We start from the raw sequence: 23,828 nt of genomic DNA, 5'->3' as shown, positions 1-23,828 counted from the left end.
AGTTGTTTGTTGAAAAAAGAAAAAATCAGCATGTATCCTACTAAAAGGCTTTATTGTTGGTAACCACGAGTTGACTGTCTTCGGCTTAGTTTTAATTTCCATCACCGAACAAACTTTACATGATTTCACAAAATCAGCAATGTCAACACTCATACCAGACCAATATACTGATCGCCTTGCTAAATTTTTTATTTTTACAATACCCTTGTGGCTACTATGTAAAAGCCGCAAAATTGTTGACTTCAAATTGTGTGGAATTATCACTCTATCTTCCAGAAGTAAAACATCATCAATAAGTTCTAATTTTTCTTTTTGAGAATAGAAATCTTTGAAATCTGTTGGAACCTTTTTAGGCCAACCTTCAGACATAAATTTTACAACTTCTTTCAAAATTTTGTCGGATTTAGTTTCTTTCGAAATTACCGAAAAATTCAAAGGTAATTCGTTCGTAAAATTTAAGCTGTTAATTTTTCCATCATCCAAACTACTAGGTACATTTTGATTTAAAGGAAAACGGCTGCAAAAGTCAGCGTTACCCATTTTTGATGCTGGTCTATATACTATCTCAAAGTTGTAGATGGAAAGTTCCATTATGTACCGCTGTAATCTAGTGACGTAGATAGAATGCTTTCCTTCTTTCCCAAAAATTCCTAGGAGAGGTTTATGATCCGTGTAGATAGTAAAAGTGTGAGGGATGAATAAATCATGATCGAAATGACATTCAATCGTTTCCGGTAACATCAATAAATTAGTGCCGCATATTTCTTATAGGGTTGCTTTATTGCACAAGCACGACTGTTCGTCTACTGCGTATGTGTAGTGGTGCTGCTCTAGTTAGGTATCTTCGACGCTCAGTCGGCGACACTCAGACACATGCAATTTGGCAACAGGAAAGTCGAACAGCCTCAGTTTCGCGTCGTAGCTTCTAAGGTCGGTGTCGAGTGATCAGTCAGGTTAACGTTCATGTGTGAATCCGTAACCGGAGATTTCCTGTTCGAGGAAGAACCTGAATTTTACAAAAAGGTTGTCCAAACAAAAATTTGTGAAACTTTTTTATGACACATACTAAGGCTAGCGCTTCCAGGTGTAAAATAGGATATTTCCTCTGGGCTGCGTTTAATGAAAATGATGTGAAGCATATGGGTTTTTCAATTCCATTTACATCGTGCGCCATAACTCCGCCTAGCCCATAAGAAGACGCGTCAGTGACAACTATCAAAGGTTTCAAAGGATCGTAAAATTCAAGAATATTTGCATTAATTAAACTGTTTTTGCTTTCCTGAAAAGCATCTTCACATTCTTCCGTCCACACAAAAGGTACATTTTTTTAATAAACCATATAAGTTTCTCAGCTTGCTAGCTAAGTTAGGTACGAATTTGTTATAATAATTTATAAGACCTAAAAAAGCTTTTAACTCTGTCACATTTTGTGGTTTTTTGCTTTTACTATTGTAGATATTTTTTCAGGAGATGGTGCTAATCCTTCGCTAGAAATGATATGACCCAGATACTGGAGTGAGTTAACAAAAAATTTGCATTTTTTGAAATTTATACAAATACTAGCTGACCCGGTGTGCTTTGCTACACCTTTCAGAATCAAATGATATTTTCAGAAATCATTCAAATTTTTATTGTTTTTGGTATTATTTTAAATCAAATTATGACGAAATTAATAAGCAACCACTATAAATTGAGAGCTTCAGCTGGAGTTTCAAATTGCAACACAAACCATAACTTATATTCTGAATCTTGATTTATAAATTTGTTTTAAAGATCTGATAATATTCATCTGTTTCCTTAATTTTCGCCCTAAAAAAGAAGGATCGTTCGTAAATGATCTAACTTATAAAGTATGGTTGTTTTTGCTTGATATGTTCTGGATTTATGCTAAAAAACTGATTAGAGAGCCCCCCCCTGTCCTTCCCTTCACCCCCTGCTGAATGGAGATTGTAATCTTTAATAAATATTTTTTCGTTCCCAAAAATCCTCTTATATCAAATATAGTTGGCAAATAATCATTGGTTGATAAGTATTTAAGCTTTACAACAAAAATTGTATGGAGCCCCTTTCTTTCTTTCCCTCTCTACAGCATAAGAGTCTATATCAATCGTAGAAACATATCTCGTAACCAAGTACCTTTCCATGCCATATTTGTTTCCCTTTGTTGGCTTCGTAAGCATAAATTGAGAACATATGCTAACAAAATTGTATTGGGCTCACCTCCCTCCTCCCATGTACCTTCTCACTGAAAGGAGGATGATGTGTCAAATAATCATAGAGTCATACCAAAATGATTTTCCATGTTAAGTATTGTCCATTTCTCGGATTTTGTAAACAAAAGTTAAATGTAAGCTTCCCTCTTCCCTTCCTATATTCCATGCCATGCCAAATTTGGTTTTATTTACGTAGTAAATTTTTGAGTTTTGTATAAACTTGAAAGGGAGTACCACCCCCCTGTCCGTTCTCTTCTTTCAATAGAGGGGTGATAACTTAATATTCATAAAAGTATTTTTCGTACTCAAATACTGTTTGATGCCAAATTTGGTTTCATTTGCTCGATTAATTCTCGAGTTATGGGAAAAAAATGGAAACCCCCCCTTCTTGCTTTATATCTTACCGCTTAAAAGGTACGGCTTCAATTTATAATGTCAAATATGGTTCAATTAGCTTGATCAGTTCTCCAGTTATACTGAAAATTGTAAGGGAGACCTCGCCTCCCCCTTTTCATCCACCTCTTCGAAAGAGTGAGGGATACCAAATATTCATAGAAGCATTTCTCGTCCCCAAATATCGTTCCATGCCAAATTTGGTTCCATTTGCTGTTTTAGTTCTTGAGTTATGCAGTAAAAATTGTATGAAACTCCCCTCCCTCTTTCCTTCCTCCCCGCTGTAAGAAGGAAGGGGTCTCAAACAATCATTAGAACATGTCACGTTCCCAAATACCTGCCCATGCCAAGTTTGGTTCCATTTGCTTAATTACTTTCTTAGTTATGTTGAAAACTATAAAAGAGGCCCCTCCCCCTTTATATCTCCCTACTGGAAAGAGGGAGGGGTCTCAAATTATCATAGAAATATTTTTCGTATCCAAATACCCTCCCATGCCAAATTTGGTTCAAATTGCTTTATTAGTTTTTGAACTATGTAAAAAATATGAAAGAGGCCCCTCCCCCTTTCAACTGTAAAGAGGAAGGGGTCTCAAATAATCATTGAAATATTTTTCGTATCCAAATACCTTCACATGCCAAATTTGGATCCAATGTCTTGATTAGTTCTCGAGTTATATGAAAAATTGTAAGGTAGCCCCCCTCCCCCATTCCTATCACGCCACTGAAAGGAGGGAGGGGTACCAAATATTCATAGAAATATTCCTCGTTCCGAAATACCACTCCATGCCAAATATGATACCATTTGCTTGATGGGTTCTCGAGTTATGCAAAAAATTGTCTTTTGTTTGGGAGGCCCCTCCCCCCCTTCATGAGAGAGGGAGGGGTCTCAAACCACAATAGGAACCTTCCCCTGCCTCCAATACCCCCACCTGCCAAGTTTCACGCAAATCGGTTCAGTAGTTTCCGAGTCTATAGGGAACAGACAGACAGACAGACAGACAGACAGACAGACAGACAGACAGAAATTCATTTTTATATATATAGATTGGCATTGGTTAGCCTCCCAAGTACCAAATCCAATTTGTAACGACAATCTTCAAAATCAACTCCTGCAATTAGCAGATCATCAAGGTAACAACAAACATGTTTCAATCCTTTAAGGATCTCGTCCATTACTTTCTGAAATTCTGCGGCACTTGATGAACTCCCTTGCGGAAGGCGATTATAACTGTAGAGTCCGCGTTCTGTATTAATAACGACAAATTTCCTTGAGCGATTGGATAACCTTAGTTGCGTATAAGCTCCCGTTAAATCTAAAGAACAAAATACTTTGCACCCTGCTAATGTTGCAAAAATATCTTGTGCCAGTGGCAAAGGATAAGTGTTCGGTATTAAAATTTTGTTAAGCGACACTTTGCAGTCTATAACCATTCTTATGTCACCATTTTTCTTAAGAACAGCTATAACTGGTGATGCCCACTCACTTGCTTTAATTGGTGTGATGATTCCTTGCTTTTCTAGTTCGTCCAGATGCTTATCAAACTTTTCTTTCAACTTATAAGGGACCTGATACGCTCTTTTAAATATTGGTTGTTCAGATTTAAAACACAAGTCAGCTTCGTAACCTAAAATTGGTTCTGTTAAATCCTTGCTAAATATTTTCGAATATTTCAATTTCAAATTACCTAACGTATTTTCACTCATCCGCTCTAATGTTAAATTTTTGATTGTATTTGTTAAAAATTTATTTTTCCAATCAGGGAAAAACGTCTCCAACCAGTCACGTCCCATAAGCGGAACGAAATCCTTTTTGCTTTTTAAAATGTATAATATTTCCTTGCTTTCTGAATTGTTGACATTAGCTTCCACCTCTATCGAACCTACGACATCTAGGCTAGCCCCATCAACTACCACTAATTTCTTGTAACAAAAATCAATTGGAATAGCTTTAAACATTCTTTTATATAAGGTGTCGCTAATAACAGAGACAGCGGATCCGGTATCAATTTCCATTGGAAGGACTTTGCCTTCAATAAGAACGTCGATCAAAAAGGCTTCAGAAATGTTGTTAATAGTTGAAATTTTCATACATTCCATATCCGACTCGTCACTTGATTTGTGTAAACGTAGCCTTTCAAACTTATCTGCAGGTGAAATTTGGTTAACCTCTTTTTTTTCAACAAATTTAACAACATTCTTATTTTTTTGAAAAAAACAATCACGTCTCAGATGTCCTTTTCGACCACAGTTATTACATTTTGCAAAAGCATGATTGCTAAGACGAAAACCTTGATACCCTTTTTCGCGACTTGTACTGTTTTCACGACTCCTGCTTCTAGAGCGATACCTCGATGGATTGGCAGAGTAATTACGATTTTCAAATTTTTGTCTTCTGCCTAAACGATGTTTGATAGACAGTATCTCTGCTTGAGCACCGCTGTGCTCACCAATGATTTTTGCCCTTTCCCCAGCAAGCTCATTATTAATTATCATAGATGCTACTTCATTCAATTCTCTATCATCATTCATCAATAATTTATGCTGTAGAACCTTGTCGTTTAAACCAATAATTAGTCGATCACGGATAGCTTCATCCTTGAATTCTCTGAAATTGCATTTTTCCGCCAAGAGCTTGACGGCTAGAACAAAATTTTCCGCACCTTCATTCGGACCTTGAAACCGATTATAAAATTTATAACGATGCATCAAGGCTGGCTGAGTTTTGTCAAATCTAGCCTTGAGTTTCGTTATAATGTCGCTGTATTGTAGATTGCTAACTTCTTCGTTTGGAAATAATAATTCAATTTCATCATAAATTTCATCACCGCTGAGAGAGATGAACCATGACTTTTTAGAGGTATCGTCAACCTTGTTCAATTCGCAAAGAATTTCAAACCGCTCAACGTAGTTAGCAAAAGGCCGTCCTACTCGGTAATGATCTATAGTACCGATCATACTAGGCACTGCCATTTTCAGCTAATAAGATCTTGAACAAGAGCGATAAAAATGTTCAAAAATGCAATTAAAAAAAAGGTAAAGAGATACTCACGGTTTTGTTTGAATACTACCTGGAGCCACGCTTCGGAAAAATCAAAGTTTTCAACTTTGTCAAACATACTGCTCGTGAACACTTGCCACAACTTGGCCCAAGTTGAACTCCAAACTCCTCGTCGACCAGCTTGACAATCCTGTTCTACTCACTGTTCACGACTCACTTAGCCTCCGTAAACAGCTGTTAGCTTAACTCGTTCAAACGCTCTCAGTGGGAACCCAATTTCCACCTGAGGATAAACCGGACCGGAAACTCTCTTCTCCTAAAATGCAGCACTCACACAAAGCTTACTGGTTGATCACTTGATTGCAACTCACGCTCTGTGCAATAAAGCTTTCGTGGAATATCACCACCTCAGAAGTTGTCTGCCGAATAATAGCCTGTGAAGAGAACGAAACAAAATGGAGTAAGAACCACGTTTACAACATGTGAAAATGCAATTTTTAGGATATGTTTCAAAATGCGCGCTTTTTTAGCTTTTTTTTTATAGATTTGTCAAATAATATAGATTCCAGTTGTTCTAGTCTTAGATTTTTTTTTTTATGACCACAAACGAACTGCTCAAACCACAAATTCCTCTAAGTCCAAAACTCTCAAGAAACTCTAGTTTTACTTACGCTTCCCCACAAGAAATGTGTGTTTAATTTGTGGGTCTTCTTTTCCTCGTCGCCAGTTAATAGGTATGCACTGTCCACTAGACGGACTTTATAATTTAAGTACTAGTCCACTAATAGTTGGTTTTGGATAGAAAATAAAAGAGATTTGTTATGACTCCGTATTCGTCCACGGCTCAAGATCGAATGATCTTTATTTCAGTTCCAGTCTATCTGGATTTTAAAAGAGAACTCATTTGGATGAACATGCTATGTACAAATGAATCGGTTTACACCGAAGGTTAAACTTATCGGGATACGACACATTATTGTATTTTAGAATAACGGAAGAGTAGTTGAGGAGAAGTATCTCTTATTTACAAAATTGGTTTAAGTCTGTAGTATAATTCAGTTTTCAGTTTGCGCATTTCATTCATACATTTTGTCTTACACTACTATCTACAATTCCTACTCTAATCTCCTACCGGTGCGTGCATATTCTAACTACTACTATTAACCGTGCAGTGCTTGGGCCATCGATCGCGTTTAGAGGCTGCGAACGATTGCGGTACCGCTAAAATTCAAGGGGTCGGACGGAGTTCAATAGAATCCGTCACGACTTTGACGAATTTATGTTTTACTGTCGAACATAAAATTCGTGAAACGACGTAATTCATAAAATTCGATTAACGCATGTTATTTTGCCAACAATTTCAATTTTCCGTCGGCTATGGACGACGCTCTGGATGACGAATAAAAGAAACAGAGAATGATGGGATTGACTCACCGAGTTAGTGTATGTGGATCAAACCTGCTGTCGTCGAATGCTGTGGTATTGCTCAACCGTCCGTCGGGAGCTGATGACGTCGTCGATCTCGCCAGACTCGTTGTTGGTATTTGCTGCTATTGGTGCTGTGCTCCTATTAGCATCGGATTTTAAAGGAGCAAGAAGCGGCCAATCCGACACGGGTGGGGCCCGCCGGATGTCCGTTCCAACCGGGAGGTTGTCTTGGTGGGAAACGTGATGTTCGGGTCAGGGAAAACGGCGTGGTTCGTGAAACGGTTTCCGTTTAGGTGGCAGGCTGGCTCGCTGTGGCACTCGGGATGATCTGGTCGGATTAGGGCGCACGTTGTTGGGAATGCTGTTGGCGAAATCGGTTGCCTATATGGCACATAAAATTATCACTCGCACTTGCACGGGCACGGTTATCTAAGCACGCATTACCTGCTATCTATTTTAAGATTTGCTCGCACGATTTCGGCCCTAATTTCTGAGTGTAGCTTTAACAGCGAGCTACACAAAAAACAAAAGCATATTAATCTTTAAAATTAGAGATCACATCACAATTGGTACCTTTTCACTTAAAAGGAATAAAGAAAACGGGTCGCGATAGAAGCGTACTTCCATTCGCGTTCACTAACCAGATCGAAGTGATTGCAGTATGTACCCTCAGATCAGGGAAAGCAATCTCGGGCGTTGACCTTGGGCGGAAGTACGTTAATCCCGAGTAATCTTTTCAAATTCTTCGGGATTTTGGCGATCTCAGTTCGTCGCTCGTTTTTCAATCGTGATTCGGGCCTTCCTATTTCTTTCCCACCCCCTCGCAAAGCTTTATGGATTAGCCTTGAAAGAAAAAGCTCTGGAATTCAACCTTCGATGCAAGTCTCGATAAAGGCATCGGACCGATCCGTACCTCTTGCATACAAATGGCAGAACCGATGCATTTTGCACGGTTCGACAAAATTAAAATTTGAAAAGGTGCGACCGCTACAGTTGAAAGAGAGAGCATCAGTTTTGTGCATCGTGAATGTGTGCCAATCCCAGAAACCATTCATTTGACCTCTGGACAAAATTGATAGATAAGTGATTGACCAATCACGGAGGAGCAACCATTGGCGATGTGGAATTCTTTCTACTGAGCCACAGAAAAGATGCAGAAAAAAACATGCAAAATTAATAAAGTTAAGTGGATGTGAATAATCAATCAAGCTAAGCTAAGCTAAGGTAATAAACAATTTATAATTTTAACCATGGAAATGGTTTAGTATTGAAGGTAGCGAATTATTAGCAATAAAGTATTCCTAGTTCTACCAGCAATAAGTATGGGAGAGTGGCGATACTTGATCCCCTTTTCTTATTTTCACCATATCTTTCTGGAAAAATTTAGTCACTCGCCGTCTTTAACATTTTCTGACAGCTTGTAACTTCAAGTTTCTATGCTCCAAAAATTAGAACGATACTTGAACCCGTTGATGAACTAGAAGCATTTTCGTTGGAGTAAAAAAATTGCGATTTTTTTAAGTTAGGGGAGACTTGATCCCCTATTGAAGGAGACTGGATCTTTTATTCAGGAAGCCGTAATCCTTGTATAAAAATCAAACAAAACCCCAAGATAGAATGTCAATTGACTATTTTGGTCATGTTTGTTCTCATTTCACAATTTATAGCAGACATAAGAAGAAAATTCTATAACTTTGTCTCAACGCTAATAACATTGCATACTTAAAGGCGCTATTTTTTATAATTAAGCGAAAATTAATTATTTTTGCTGTTTTCTTCAAACAATTGATTGATAAATATTAGTTTTTGGTTAAATATTAGTAATTTCGTAATCAGCTATCATAACGATCAATTCAGAAGAAGAATATTCCGTTTGGAAGGGGGATCAATTGTACCCAACTCTAGGGGATCAATTGTACCCATAATCAACATTTTAGAAAACTTTTTCTGAAAAAAGTTGATAGTTTTCCATTGCTTTGAAAATATGGCATTATGAAGTTCATTTTACGCTCGAACGATTGATACATTGGAACAAATATTTTTTTCATAATTTTCCCATGTAAGGAACATTTTAAAGTGATGAAAATAGATCTTCAAGTTACATTTTGTGAAATTTTTCAAACAAAATTCAATTACTCAAACAATTATTTTGTTAAGATTTTTTAAACTACAAGCATTGTTATTTTGCTCATTTTGGCACATTTTTCTAGAACATTTGATCTTTGTAAGACATTCCAGTTTCGAGATATAGCTAAGGAATTAAGTATCCCCAGGGATCAAGTATCCTCATTCTTCCCTACATATATCTCCTTTCCACTGTCCAAGTGCAGCAAAAATGTTTCACACATGAATAAGATTCAATTTAAATGTTTATTCCGATATATCAATCGTTAGAGTATAATATGAACTTCTTAATGTCATATTTTCAAAGCAATAGACAACCCCCACTTTTTTTAAGAAGAAGTTTTCCAAATTGCTTTTTATGGGTTCAACTTATCCCTAGAGTCCAAAAGGATATATTTTTCTTCTTAATGGATCGTGACCATTGCTTTGCACGAAATTACTAGAATTTGTCTTATAACAAATATTTAAACAGTACCTGATTAAAAGTACCCTAAAAACTGTTTTTATCTGAAAATTAGAAAATTGCGCCTTTAAGTATGCAATGACTGAAATTTGTTATTGGCATGTAATGCAACGTTTAATAAAAAATGATTAAAACTGCAAAAAAAAAAACATTGCAAAGACATCAAAATGATAACTATGACATAATGAAAATAGAAGAATAAGAAGAACAATAACAGGAAAACCTTAACATTACACAAATATTTCTGAAGGCACAGAATATCGATTGCCTAAATGTAGATTAACATATCAAACCAAAAAAAACACTAACTGACAAGCTGTGTACCAAATAAAATAAACCACATTGAGAGGGACGTTAAATTCAGTCTTAAAATTTGTCTTCATCCTTTCGATTTTCTTCAGCTGGAATACCAGCCAGTGGATCAACGGAACAAATACTGCAGAAAATAAACATCGGGGTCACAAATCTGGTAGACTCGGAATTCCGATCTCTAGCTGGGAGCAACGAGTGCATGTTTATGACGGAATTTTCAATTATCACGAAACGGTTACGATGAAACCACACTGTTATACCTAAATGTGTTGTGCTTCCCCAAAGCAAGGGGGTGTCATTCGATATTAGCAGCAGTGGCAACCAACCAACAACAGGAGCAGAATCGTGCAGTGTTTGATTTGTACTGATTTATAAAATGCTTTCGATTATCGCTTCCTCCTCCTTCAGCGATCGGTTGGAATCGGTTGGCCAATCAACTCCGGACTCACCCAGTTTTCTATTCCTTGGACTGGGATCACAATCTCAAAAGGGGTTATTTGTTGGTATTTTTTTCATCCTTCATCACCCCCGCACTGTCACGTGCTTGATTTTCTCTTAAACCCAGCTGAAGTTGGTGGCGACAACTGCTCGAATCAAACGGCGCGGCGGCGTGGCGGATGGAAATTGCAGATTGCTCGGATTTATGGCGTGCTGAATTGCACGAAATTAAATAATTGCTATATAGTATGGTGGATCGGCCATCGTTCTGAGATGAACCCGCAACTTGGCATCGGAAGGAGGTAGTAATATTTTAATCCCTGCCTGGTCTGGACAAAAAGCGAGGGATGAAATAACTGATGGCACGGATGATCCCGAGTACCCGTCGAGTAATCACGAAAAATTTACGACCAAATATAACAGGGAACCTTTCAGGAGTGGGCAACGATGGTCGATTTTCGTGCCGGGAACGAATTATGAACGGGGCAAGGTTTTTATTGATAGTTCCGAGGACCATCAGATCCCTGTGCTATGCTGCTGCTGTTATATTGATGCACGGCTATAATGTCATTAAAGTGGAAAATCCACCGTGCTTAGATGCTGGCACTAGTTCAGTGCTTAACCAGAATGAATATTATGAGCTCATTGATTAGATGCTTTCATTAATTATTCATATCATTAGCTTTTCGATTTCAGTGCAGTAGGGCATTAACGCTCACATTCGGAATGATATCGAAAATTTATCGGATTATATTTGACATCTCATCAGATAATAATTTGCTAATCGCAAATCATGAGCAAACAGTTCACATAAAAAAGCATAAGAATTTTATTTGAGTTATTGATTGTTATTCTTGAAGCATAACTCTAGGAGTAATTTACAAAAATTTGAGATCCTTTTTGTTTTGTTCTGGCATTGTTCTGTCCTAGAATGTAACGTTAAGGATTTATCAATATTCAGATTTCAGTTTTGTGCATATAGGATAAAAAGAATTGTAGCGTTTTCTGGAGAATTTTATAATTTTCACTTGTTAGTTTTATAGTTATTATTTAACGATAACAAAATGATGATGGCAGTGTTCTCACATCGTGAGATAGTTTTTTAAAGTTTTTGATTCTCATAGATAATTTTAAAAAAAACGAGCAATAGACGTTCAAAATTTTACAATTTTCGATGCCGTCAAAAACTTTACCCAGTAGGACGGATTGGTTTGATTTACAGATGAATGGTAGCAAAATGTAGCAAAATGCATATCAAAGATTCTCCTTCTCTATCTCGTTTCCATGTGCTGATATATGACTGTTTTGCATCATGCGTTTGTTAATTTCAAAATTTCTTCCAGCCAAACCTTAATTTTTATGATTTCAGTTAGTAGAATTTTTGTAATATTATATTTTTTACCCCTAAATGTATGCAACACCCTTATGCATTTCTTTAAAAACATATTGACAGAAAAAATGTTAATTTTTTTCCAACAAATCAAAAAATTACTGAAATTGGTGCCTTATGCGCAATGACATCACAAATATATCAAAAACTATAATATTTTTAACGTTTTCCTTTGATTTTTCATTCAAAAACAAAGTTAGTTGCAATTTACCCCTTTTTCTTAAATGGGTGAAAATCGCATGGTTTTTTTAATTGCAAAATAACTGTTGAAACTAAAAAAAATTCTGACTATGTCAATTTGATGTTCTATAAGCCTTAAAACTTTTGATGCACAAGCGGTATGATTATCTGTGGGCATGAAGTTTTTAGTAGCCATTGAAGCTGAAAAGTGTTGCCTGATGCTCTAGTTGGCGGTATCTCGCAACCGGAGTGTCTTACAAAGATCAAATGTCTATTTGGCTGACACTTATAAACTGTGAAATAAGAACTTATATGGCCAAAACAGTCAATGGATCTTTTATATTTAGATTTGGATTAATTTTTGCCACGGCTGAGGGCACCCGGAATAGGAATCAAGTCTCCGTTTATTAAGGATCAAGTCTCCCTTATCTTGAAAAAATATCACAATTTTAATCATCTCACGAAAATACTTCTAGCTCATCTACTGACTCATGACTCATGAATGTTTTTCCAAAAAGATTTAATGAAAATATGAAAATGGAATCAAGTATTTCCATTCTCTCCTATAAATTCCAAATTTCGCCTTTTTTCCATAAAATATTAAAATAATAAAATACAATTGATTAAAATACAAAAAAAAACATTTATAATTCTTGAATGTTGAACAAATATTAACTTTTTCCAATTTCTCATATTTTTCAATGCTAAAAATGATAGAAACAGATATAAATATAATCCAGAGCAATTGGTGATTGGCACTAAGCACCCCGATGGAATTTGAATATTTTGTTTCTAGAGTAACTCAAAGTGTAGTTTTCATTTGATAATTATTTAATCACTCTCCGATAAGCCGATCATTTTAAGATACGCTAACTGAAGAACTCTCAATCATTTAGTGTTAATTTGGCAATAGACGAAATAGATAATCAATTCATCATAGTTCTGATCAAAACCGATCTGGTACTCCAGAAATGTTTTAAAATTCGATTCCAGAATATGAATTAAATGTAATTTTGAAGTGTAGATTTTGTTTTGAAATTCAAAATCCCTGGATTGATGTAGGAGAAACTTGGGTAAGGTGGATTCTCGCAGGTAGAATTGCTATAGAAAATCAGAAATCGTAAAATGGGGTGAATAGGGACACAAAATACGAAACATTTTTGTGATCCATATTACAAGCAATCTTTCAGGACCAAAATGTTCTTCGATTTATGACTTAAAAGTAAATCTTAATTTAATTTACTTTACATCGCTTAAATAAATTTAAAAAATTGTTAATTGAAGCATTAAAATCTCTTCAAATTTCATACCATGACAAGAGTTGTTTTGCATCACTATAAATAGTAAAGTGACATGTCTACAAGTTTGATAAATGGTGAAGAATTCGTTCAACAAAGGAAGACAATAAAATAAAACTGCTTCGAAGCCATTTTAACAAAACATTTTTTGGGCCACTAATCGTGGAATTAATCGGAACCCCATCCACGCACCCTGAAGGCTCAGGAAAAAAAACTCCCTAATAAGACCTTGAGTATCAATTTGATACTCCTTGCCTAAAACCGCTATACCTCTTTTGTTTCTCAACCGATTTTTACAAAATTTACTTACAACACTTCAGTTTTCCGTTTTTTTTTAATCTAAGAAAAAATACGAAAAAATTGTTTCGGAAAAAGACTGTTAATAAGCTATGGAATGCTAAAAAAAATTCACATAACGTCCGAGAAAGTTGAAGTTAAAAGCTATAGATACGTTGCATATAAGGATTTCTAAGATCATGACCACAACAAATTTAAAAAAAGTGGTGTGAAAACCGTACTTTCCAATCAATGAACCATAATAATTCTTTGAGTCACATGCTTTTGAAATTTATATTCGCCAGAAAGGTAGTTTGTTTTTTTTTTTATTTAAGATTTTTTTTTCTTGGTATTTTGGTCAATTATGCCATTTTCTTCTTTTTTGCCATTTCTGTTAATTTTTTTTGATTTTCATCTTTTTTTGTATTTTTTTTTCATTCTTGTTATTTTTGTCATCTTTGTCATGTTCATAATTTTGTTGATTTTGGTCATTTTTGTCAGTCTAGACATCTTTGCATTTTCGTCTCTTCAGTCTGTGTGACATTTTTGTCATTTTCGACACTTTCATCATTTTCGTCATTGTTTTCTTTTTTGTTATTTTTTTTATTTGTTACACTTTTTTTCTTTTTCTTTGTCATTTTGTCATTTTGTCATTTTGTCATTTTGTCATTTTGTCATTTTGCCATTTTGTCATTTTGTCATTTTGTCATTTTGTCATTTTGTCATTTTGTCATTTTGTCATTTTGTCATTTTGTCATTTTGTCATTTTGTCATTTTGTCATTTTGTCATTTTGTCATTTTGTCATTTTGTCATTTTGTCATTTTGTCATTATGGTAATTTTTTGTAATTTCTGTCATTTTTGTAACTTTTTGTCATTTTGTTCTTTTTTGTCATTTTTTTCAAATTTGTCTTTTTTTTTTGTCATTTTTGTCATTTTAACATTTTTTGTAATTTTGGTTGATTTTGTAATATCGTCATTTTTGTCTGTATGTTTATGATGTCAATTTTGTCATTTTTGACAGTTTTGTTATTTTTTAATTTTTTCTATTGTCAATTTTGTCATTTTCGTCAAATTTGTAATTTTTGGCATTTTCGTCAACTTTGTTTTTTTGTCAATTTAGTTGATTTTGCCCTTTTACACAATTTTGAAGATTTTGTCTTTTGTTAATTTGAAGGTTTTGTCTGGAATTAACGAAGTGCTGATTTAAAATTAATCAGATATTTTATAGATTTATTTAAGTGTCGTATTCCATTTACGGAGATGTTTTTATGAAATGTCTTCATTGTGTTCTGTTTGCACATTTTTCGTAAATTTTTGCATAAAAATATTTTTTCCGTCGTAAGCTTGTCCTGGCAAGCACCTTTGCATAACAAAATATTGTCCAATAATTAGGGCCGAACAATTTTGAAATACTTGTTTTGTCACTTGGAGTTGACACATCACGAATTTTTCGATGAATTAGAACAAGTTGGACAAAAGCTTGCATAAAATATATTTGTAAACAAGAATATATCAATTTTTTTTTTAATAAAATACCCTGAACTTTATTTATTTCCCCGTTCGGGATTTTCTGTAAAATCGATCGGAGAGAGTGGGACGGGGGAGGGGGAGGGGGGGGGGGGTGAGATCATTAATTATGGGTCTTAAAGTAGAGTTTAGAGTGTTTGAGAATATGTATATTATTGAAAGGGAATAAGCTCATCATGTTATTTTTTAAATAAGGCCGGAACAAATATCAAATTCTTTCTTTGTCAGGGCTGGGTCTCGAACTGTCCGGAAATCCCGAAGAGGAGAATAAATAGAGTTCAAGGTTTTTTATTGTAAAGTTAATAAATTCTTGTATACAAATATGCACGCAAGCCTTTGTCCAACTTTTTCTAATTAATTGAAAATTTGAATTATTTTTCTATCCTCCTCTCGTGATGCGTAAACTCCAAGTGACAAAAGAAGGGATTTAAAATTTGTTCAGCTTAGTGTGTTTGTACATTGACAGGAAACAACAAAACAAAGAATCTTTTTTTCAATATCATTTAATCGCTTTAACACCTTTATTACATTAATTTTTAGTCGATAGTTAAATCCATTAAAAAATATTGAATTTTTAGCATCTATATAGAATTTCGTTGAATTTTTAATTTATGTTTAGCCTACACACGCTTTATATGCCATCGATTGCTTTTCTCAAACCATGCCAAGAATAAGTTGAACGATTGATATGTTGCAATAATTGCCAGGCAATTTGTCCGTTTGACGCCGCTCCTGATTGCTGTCATTCAATCAGATAAGGTAAACAGCTATGATTTAATAGTCTCGAGTTCTCACTTTGTCCACCGGCAAACACGCTCGGAATGTTGCATGACAATAACGAATAATTCGGGTAGGGTGGCTCCATACACACTGCCAGTTTCACTTGTTGATTTTGCTGTTGGCTGTTGAAGAGGAACAAACTTTCACAAAGCCACGTAAACTGCCCGTGTACACATAATTAGTTTATCGTTCGGTACCCTCTGGCACTTATGAATAATTTGCTAAACCGAAGCTGACCAGCTCATTGCTTGTTGTTGTTGTTAGGTTTCTACCTTGGCGTGCAAAACTTGACCTGTCAGGAGCTGACGCGTGCTTGAATTCGCCCCGAAAAGTTGTGAGTGGGGGATATCCTGTGAGGGATTATGATGAAGTGGATTTCGATGGTGGTCAGCCGGAACGACTTAGATGTGGTTGAGTTAGTGGGCAACCTTCAAGGTTTGCAACCGGAACATGGTTTGTTGTTTGCTGTTCGTCAACATTGGCATGGAACGACGTTTGGTCGAACGAAAGTTTCCAGACCAGTGTGAGTGTTCAAAGGATTTAGCACCCGAACTGACACGAAATTGATTGTTTAATCAACACTGAATTGTAATCAGCGAATGGAGTACAACTTCGAGCAGAAATTGAATCAGTTATTCCATTGTTGTGAGGAATGGCCCAGATTTTTGGAAAGCATCTGAAACACAACACTTATTCAATTTTTATTTTAATAGAATGTTATAAAGATATAATTTTATGATAACAAAATGATGATGGTATAGTTTTTCTCATCGTGAGATAGTTTTTTGATGTTTTTGATGTTTTTCATAGAAAATTTAAAAAATCGAGCAAAAGATGTACAAGTTTTTACATTTTTCGATGCCGTAAAAAATTACCCAATATGACAGATTGGCTTGATGATAGCTCCTACAAACTTTATATTGCTTTAATTTTCTTATACCAAGACGGCGTAGAAAATATTTTTCGGACAATCACCATTTTTTATAAAGAAATATTTTTATAATTCAGTTACCATTCTGGGCTAAAATGCATCAATATATCAATCAAAGATTCACTTTTTCAATCCCGTTTCCATTCCGCGCACTACGCAACTACAACAAGCATAAGTCCTTCTACACTAAGGACATATATCGCAAATTGAATTCTGCCTATAAGAAAGCCAGTAAGCGTTGCTACCAGAATTATATTAATCGGTTACAACAGAATTTCAAAAGCAGTCCGAAATCTTTTTGGAAGCACGTGAAAAATCAGCGAAGAGAATCAGGGCTTCCGTCTCACATGTTCCTGAATAGCGACACAGTGAACTCTGATCCCGAAATTTGTGATCTATTTGCCGAGAAGTTCTCTAGCATTTTTACAACTGGATCCATTTCTCCTGAGCAACTGGCTAGAGCTGTGAGAAATATATTGCCTATAGGTTCTTCGTTTAACGGTATCATAATCGACGATGCATCCATATCGAAAGCGACAGCTAAGCTGAAAAACTCTTCATCTATAGGCCCGGATGGTATACCTGCTACTTTTTTGAAGCGTTTCATGCCACTTTTGCTGTTTCCTATTCGGCTTATTTTCCAATCATCGCTGGATGTTGGAATCTTTCCCTCACTGTGGAAGGAAGCCTACATGTTTCCTGTTCACAAGAAGGGTGACAAGAGAGATGTTAACAACTACCGCGGAATTTCAGCTCTATGCGCGATAGCCAAATTGTTTGAATTGGTTATCTTGGATCCCATTAATTCGTTCTTCAAGCACCAACTTTCCAATGATCAACACGGGTTCATGCCTAAACGATCCACGACTACTAACTTACTCACCTTCACATCTTTTGTGCAAGACAGCTTTGCTAGGAAAACTCAAACTGACGCCATATATACTGACCTTTCTGCTGCATTCGACAAGGTGAACCACGATATCGCTATCGCAAAGCTAGAACGTCTGGGTTTATGTGGATCCCTTCTGCACTGGTTCCACAGTTACTTAACAGGTCGAAAGTTATCCGTTCGTATTGGTGACTCTTTTTCAAACTATTTTCTTGCCTGCTCCGGTGTGCCTCAAGGAAGTCATTTAGGACCACTAATTTTCGTGATATATTTCAATGACGTACTCTCGCTCCTTGACTGCAAAAAACTTGCATATGCCGACGACCTGAAACTCTTTCACACCATAAACAGCCAAGAGGACACCAATTTCCTGCAGCAGCAGTTCCATGTGTTTGCTCAGTGGTGTGACATGAATTGCCTGCCCCTGAATCGCAGTAAATGCTCGGTAGTATCATTCTCACGTAAGCGACACCCTCTTATTGCGGAGTACGTTCTCGGAGACGGAATCATTTCTCGGGTGGACCACATCAACGATCTGGGCGTTATTCTCGATCAACGCCTGGACTTTAAGACTCACACAAACTACATCGTCGACAAAGCATCCAGAAACCTTGGATTCTTATTTCGCATGGCCAAAGACTTCAAAGACGTGTATTGCCTGAAAAGTCTTTACTGCTGTATAGTTCGTTCCATCCTCGAGTATGCTTCAGCTGTTTGGTGCCCTTTCTACCAGAATGGGGCTGAACGAATCGAGGCTATCCAGCGTCGCTTCTTGCGGTATGCCCTACGCCATCTGAACTGGCAAGACCCGTTCCGTTTACCAAGCTATGAGAATCGCTGCCGCCTTATAGACCTAGATACGCTTCAAGCCCGCAGAAACGCTACGCGCGCTCTAGTTGTTGCTGATCTCTTAACGTCCAGAGTTGACTGTCCCGTTTTGCTGGAGGCCATTCCTCTCAGCGTGCGCCCCCGAGGATTGAGAAACCAGCTTTTGCAGCTCTATGTTCCTATTCGTCTCAACAACTATGGAGCGAACAGCGCATTTATCGGCATATTGAAAACGTTCAATCGCTTTTCTGAGCATTTCGACTTCGCTGTTTCGAGGAACGTGTTCCGGAGAAAAATTTTAACTGTTTCAAGAACTGTATAAACCTGTGTTAATTTTTATGTTAATTTTTATCTTGTATTGTAATTACTATTAAGTTATCATTAGGATCTACATATGATCCGTTGATTTTACTCTAATAAACAATAATAAACAATAATATTCTGGAATATCATCGTTTTGCATCACGCGTTTGTGAATTTCTAAATTTCATTCACCCAAACAATATTTTTTATGATTTAAGCTGGTAGAATTTTTTGTAGTTTTTTTTACCCCTAAATGTATGCAGCACCCTAATGATTTTTCTTTAAAATTGTTTTTGACAGAAAAAAATGTAAAATTCAATTCAAGCAAAACTTAAAATTTCTGTCAAAATACATTTTGACATCACAAATATACCAAAAACTAGAAATGTTCAAACGTTTCAATTTGATTTTTCAATAAAGACACAGTTTTTTGCAACTTACCCTTTTTTCTTAGTATGGTGAAAATCGTATGTTTTTGTAAATTTAAAAATAACTGGTTAAATCAATAATTTTTTTTTCGATCTATGTCAATTTGATGTCCTATCAACCTTAAAACTTCTGATATACCAGCGGTATGATTATCTGTGGACATTAAGTTTTTAGAAGCCATTTAAGTTGAAAAGTGTTGTATGATGCCCCAGTTGGCGTTAGTTGTTATTTTTGAGATTAAATAATTTAAACAGGCACTTACAAATCAACAACAAATTATTCGCCTAATATTTTCGCTGAATTTACAGCGTTTACATTTTAAATACAGAATTACGAATCCAAGAAAGATATCAGAATTTCAGCACGGCTTTTTGAAAAAGTGTTTAACAGTGACGAATTTGGCGGAATTCGTTTCTCGAACAACTTAATGGATGATGCAGGGATTACAAGTCGATACCATATGTATGTATAAGGCTTTTAACATGATTAAAAATAATCCTTTCCTGTCAGTTCTATGTAAAAATGGAATTACTGGTAGAGAAAACTGTACAAGACGAACAGCGGGGTAAGATGGCTCATGCCATTATTTCTTTAAAAAATACGCCAACTTATGGCTACGAATGAAGTTTGTGTACATTTTTGATGCGGCAAAAAAGTTTTTTTTTATCATTTTTTAGGTGAAAATTTCATTAAAAGGACTTAAATTCTTTGAAATAGAAGAATAAATCGAATTTTGGGTGAAACTTGCAGACCTGCGCAGTCTTAATAAAATTTCGGCTTTTCTTTTTCCAATTGTTTGCCCCTTCGGATGGCTTTAAATATTTTTAATATTTCATTTAACTTTCACATATTTTTACTAAAAACAATCATATCAAAATTGGAGCAGATCACGTGCTTTACGCTCAAATTTAGAATGTAGTTAACTTTAGAGAAAAGCCGAATATCAAAGCGAAATGTCATTCATTTTTTATGTTGACTCTCAAATTACTATAAGAATGCATAATTATATCAAATTTCGTCCTTTTTCAAGTTTAAAAGATGCACCCATATTTTATTCGAAAAAATCATCTACCATATTTGCAGTGATATCAGCCAAGAAATTAACATTTTATTGCCTACTTGAAGGCGTTTTACCTATTAGGATTTCGAAAAGCGTATTTCAAAAAGCGATATTTTCCATACGTTCAGCAATAACAAAGGAGTTTTTGTCAAAGTATGCTTAGTTTAAAAAAATGCGATGATCATGTTACTAAACATTTTGAAACAATCATTATATTCCATATAATCATTATTCTAGACCACCTTTACGGTATGGTGCGTTCTGGCCTCTAGTTTCGGCGTTCTACCCCACTAGCTGGTTGAGTTTTAAAAAAAAATATCATGAAAAATGAGTTTATATCGTTATCTTTCTTGCTAGTAAGACATAAAATAAATCCTTGAATCGTCGTAAACGTTAAATTCGGATCTAACATGATTTTTAGCGCTGTAAATAGCGATTATGCTTAACTGGTGCGTTCTGTACAGTTTTCCCCTACTTGCCTGAAGTGGATTCGTTCATACCTAACAGAAAGAGTCCAGTTCGTGAAGCTTGGGAATGCGAGATCCAGGGTATTCTTGGTTAACAGTGGTGTACCACAAGGGAATCACTTGGGACCTCTTCTTTTGATAACTGTTATAGACGAGTTTCCCGGAGTGTTGCGTGACGTGTATGTTTTGATATACGCAGATGATCTGAGGAAGTTCCATCCAGTTCGAAACCTTAAGGATTGCTTGACTCTACAGAACGCGTTATATAGGTTTTCTGAGTGCTGCAGCGTTTTTGGATTGAAAATTTAGCTTCAAAATGTAGCGTGAGGCACCATGCAACACTTTTCAACTTCAATGATTTCTACCAACTTAATGTCCACAGATTATCATACCTTTAATGCATCAAAAGTTTTAAGGTTGATTGAACATCAAATTGACGTAGTAGTTAGAAAAATCATTGGTTTCTTCAGTGTAATATTTTATTTTTTTAAAACTTTCGATTTCGATTCCTTACTCAAAGAAGGTATAGCAACAAACTTTGTTTCCAAAGAAAAATGTTATCAAAACGTAGGATTTTTTATTTTTGATAAATTTGTGATCTCATAAAGGCTACGCGCGTAAAAACACCAATCGCAGTGATTTTTGGTTTTGTTAGAACTATTTTTTTTTATATCAATGATGATGAAGGGTTGTAAAAAACACTACAATAAATCTACTAACTGAAATCATGAAAAAAAGTATTCGGATGGATGAAATTTGAATGTGTACAAATTTGGATGATTTCCATGATTTGGATTTGGTTGCATTTTTCCCAAGACAGAAAACTGAATAAGGCCAATCGGTCATACTGGGTTACGTTTCTACGACATAAAATTTCTACATCTATGCTCGATTTTTTAAGTTTCATTTGAAATTAATACAATCAAAATTGACTAGATGTTTGTATAAGAGGAATGATTATCTGTAGGCTTTAAGATTTTAGAAGCCATTGAAGTTGAAAAATGTTTCATGTTCAGCGATGGAAAAGAAAAGATTTCGATTCGATCAACGCAACGTCGCAACGTCGCAAGATCTCGGTATGTTACAAACCAAGAGCGAACTCAATTCCGTCGGCAGCTGAATCGAGTTGGCATGATGATGGTTGAATACCTACACAGGGTTGCCAACTGTTTTTCGAAAAAGTCTGGAAGATTTTGAAAAAATGTCTGGAAATGTCGGGAAAAGTCTGGATAGCTTGCTTTTGGGAAGGTGGTCCCCCTTTTTTTTTTTTTGGTCGCCAGATCCTAATGTTGCAGATAGCCACTAATCGTTTGTTTCTGACACTATAGCTTACGTATTCTGTTTGACTCTCAATTTAACGCACAACTTCAAGCATTTGCCATTATTCCTAGCTTTCAACCACTTCTGCATTCAAAATTCATTAATTCTAATCATCTACAGTAAAATTTCACCATGACCATTTTGAATTTTCATAGTTTCTTAGAACAATTTACGTTCTAAGCCAAAAGTCTGGAATTGTCTGGAAGAAATGTCAAAAGTCTGGAAGACTGGAAACCTGAAAAAATGTCTGGCAAAAGTCCAAAAAGTCTGGAAGATCCAGACAAAATCTGGAAGGTTGACATCACTGTACCTACATGCAACATTTTGGGAGTGATGTAGCTCCGAGAAGGATGCTACTCTCTGTGCTCGGACTTGAATAAATTCCTACGTACGCGTCGCTCGCGTAGAGTGAGTGTCACTCTTGCACACGATTGGACCCAATCGCAAGTTGTAACACACCGTGATCGGGGAAACTCGAGACTTGTACACTTTGGGATTTCCATCTTATTGCAACCACTCCCAAAGTTCGGCACTTGTTGGTTAGGTAGAATGGCTAGGATTTGTTTTGCTCTCGAGTTACCCAACCCCCCGTGCATGGATAGATACAAAAAGAAACATACGCACGGGCGTTGTTTTATGGGAATTTTTTTTGGAACTTTTTAAATCTTCCCATGCCATTTGCAAAGTTTCCGTTAAAACTGATGTCGTTTTTTATTTTATTCGGATTTTGTAGTCGTTCCACTTGCCATAGAATGTGTTCAATGTGTATGATGTTAGATTTATTGGGTACGTAATTTATTCTTGTTTCTCAACATTTAAAAACTGGTTTAATATGTTTTAGTAAATTAGCCGAACTGGCTTTGAAAAGAGTACCAAAAAAGAATCACTTTAAAAAATGCATACAACTTAAGACTGTCTTATTGTATTAATCTGGTTTTACAATAATTGTAATTGTTACGAATAAATTTATACTAAGGTGCATTAATGCGCGAGGATTCAACGGAAATTTTGACCGCTATTTCAAAAAATTTAGTTAAAAAAAATTCAGACAAAAACATCCATTTATTGCTTTGCTTCACTGTATCTCATTTAATTTAATATTTTGTCTATTTTATTGGTTTTACCAAGTTTGCCAATGTTCTATTTTTTTAAGTTTGTCCAATAGGTTATATTTCCTCTATTTTATCAATGTTGTCAATTTAATCAGTTTGTTTACTTTTGTTATTTTTTTTTTTTTCAATAGAATCCATTTTGCGAAATCTGCTAATATGTATTTTCAAAGCAGTTTATTTTGTCAATTTTTTATTCAAATTCATTCAACTAATTAATTTGGTCATTCTGATGGTTTCTTAATTTATGGTCATTTTTAAGTTCTAATAGTTTCGTCATTTTACAAATGGTTGTCAATTTTCACAATTGGGTCAATTTTGTAACTTTTTAAACTATGAAAAAATATCAATTTGTCTATTTTGTAAAGACAATTTTCAAAATAAATTTGAAATATATTTGCTTTTGCACAAAGATTTTTCATGAAATATTAAATCCACCGTTGACATGTAGGACTTGAAATATTTCTCTGAAATATCGTGTTAATTTGCGAGAACCGTGGAAAATAAACGGGTTTATGACAAAAAACCATGTAAATAGAAGTCATGTAAGAAAAACTGAGCAAAATCAATCCTTAGTGTCCTTTCTATGAATAACTTTGGTTGATGGTATATTTACGTATAAGTTTAGCAATACAATTTAGCCTTTTTTAAGAGTTTCTTAAATGTCCCG

General features: G+C 35.5%; 1 protein-coding gene across 3 annotated transcripts in view; it reads right to left on the bottom strand.

The window, feature by feature from the left end:
- The window catches only part of LOC129738936 (polymeric immunoglobulin receptor-like), a 348,269-nt gene that overhangs the window by 308,819 nt on the left and 15,622 nt on the right, over window positions 1-23,828 (bottom strand). Inside the window, exon 2 of one of the 3 annotated variants that reach the window (XM_055730263.1) lies at window positions 5,656-6,038. The exons of the other annotated variants lie outside the window; for them this stretch is intronic. The gene's annotated coding sequence lies outside the window, so the exon portion shown is untranslated. The remainder of the gene's footprint in view (window positions 1-5,655; window positions 6,039-23,828) is intronic. 3 annotated transcript variants of the gene reach the window in all.

This window comes from Uranotaenia lowii, chromosome 1 (assembly GCF_029784155.1).
Source record: "Uranotaenia lowii strain MFRU-FL chromosome 1, ASM2978415v1, whole genome shotgun sequence".
Taxonomy (NCBI): Eukaryota; Metazoa; Arthropoda; class Insecta; order Diptera; family Culicidae; genus Uranotaenia; species Uranotaenia lowii.
This window is presented reverse-complemented; position numbering and strand designations above follow the sequence as displayed.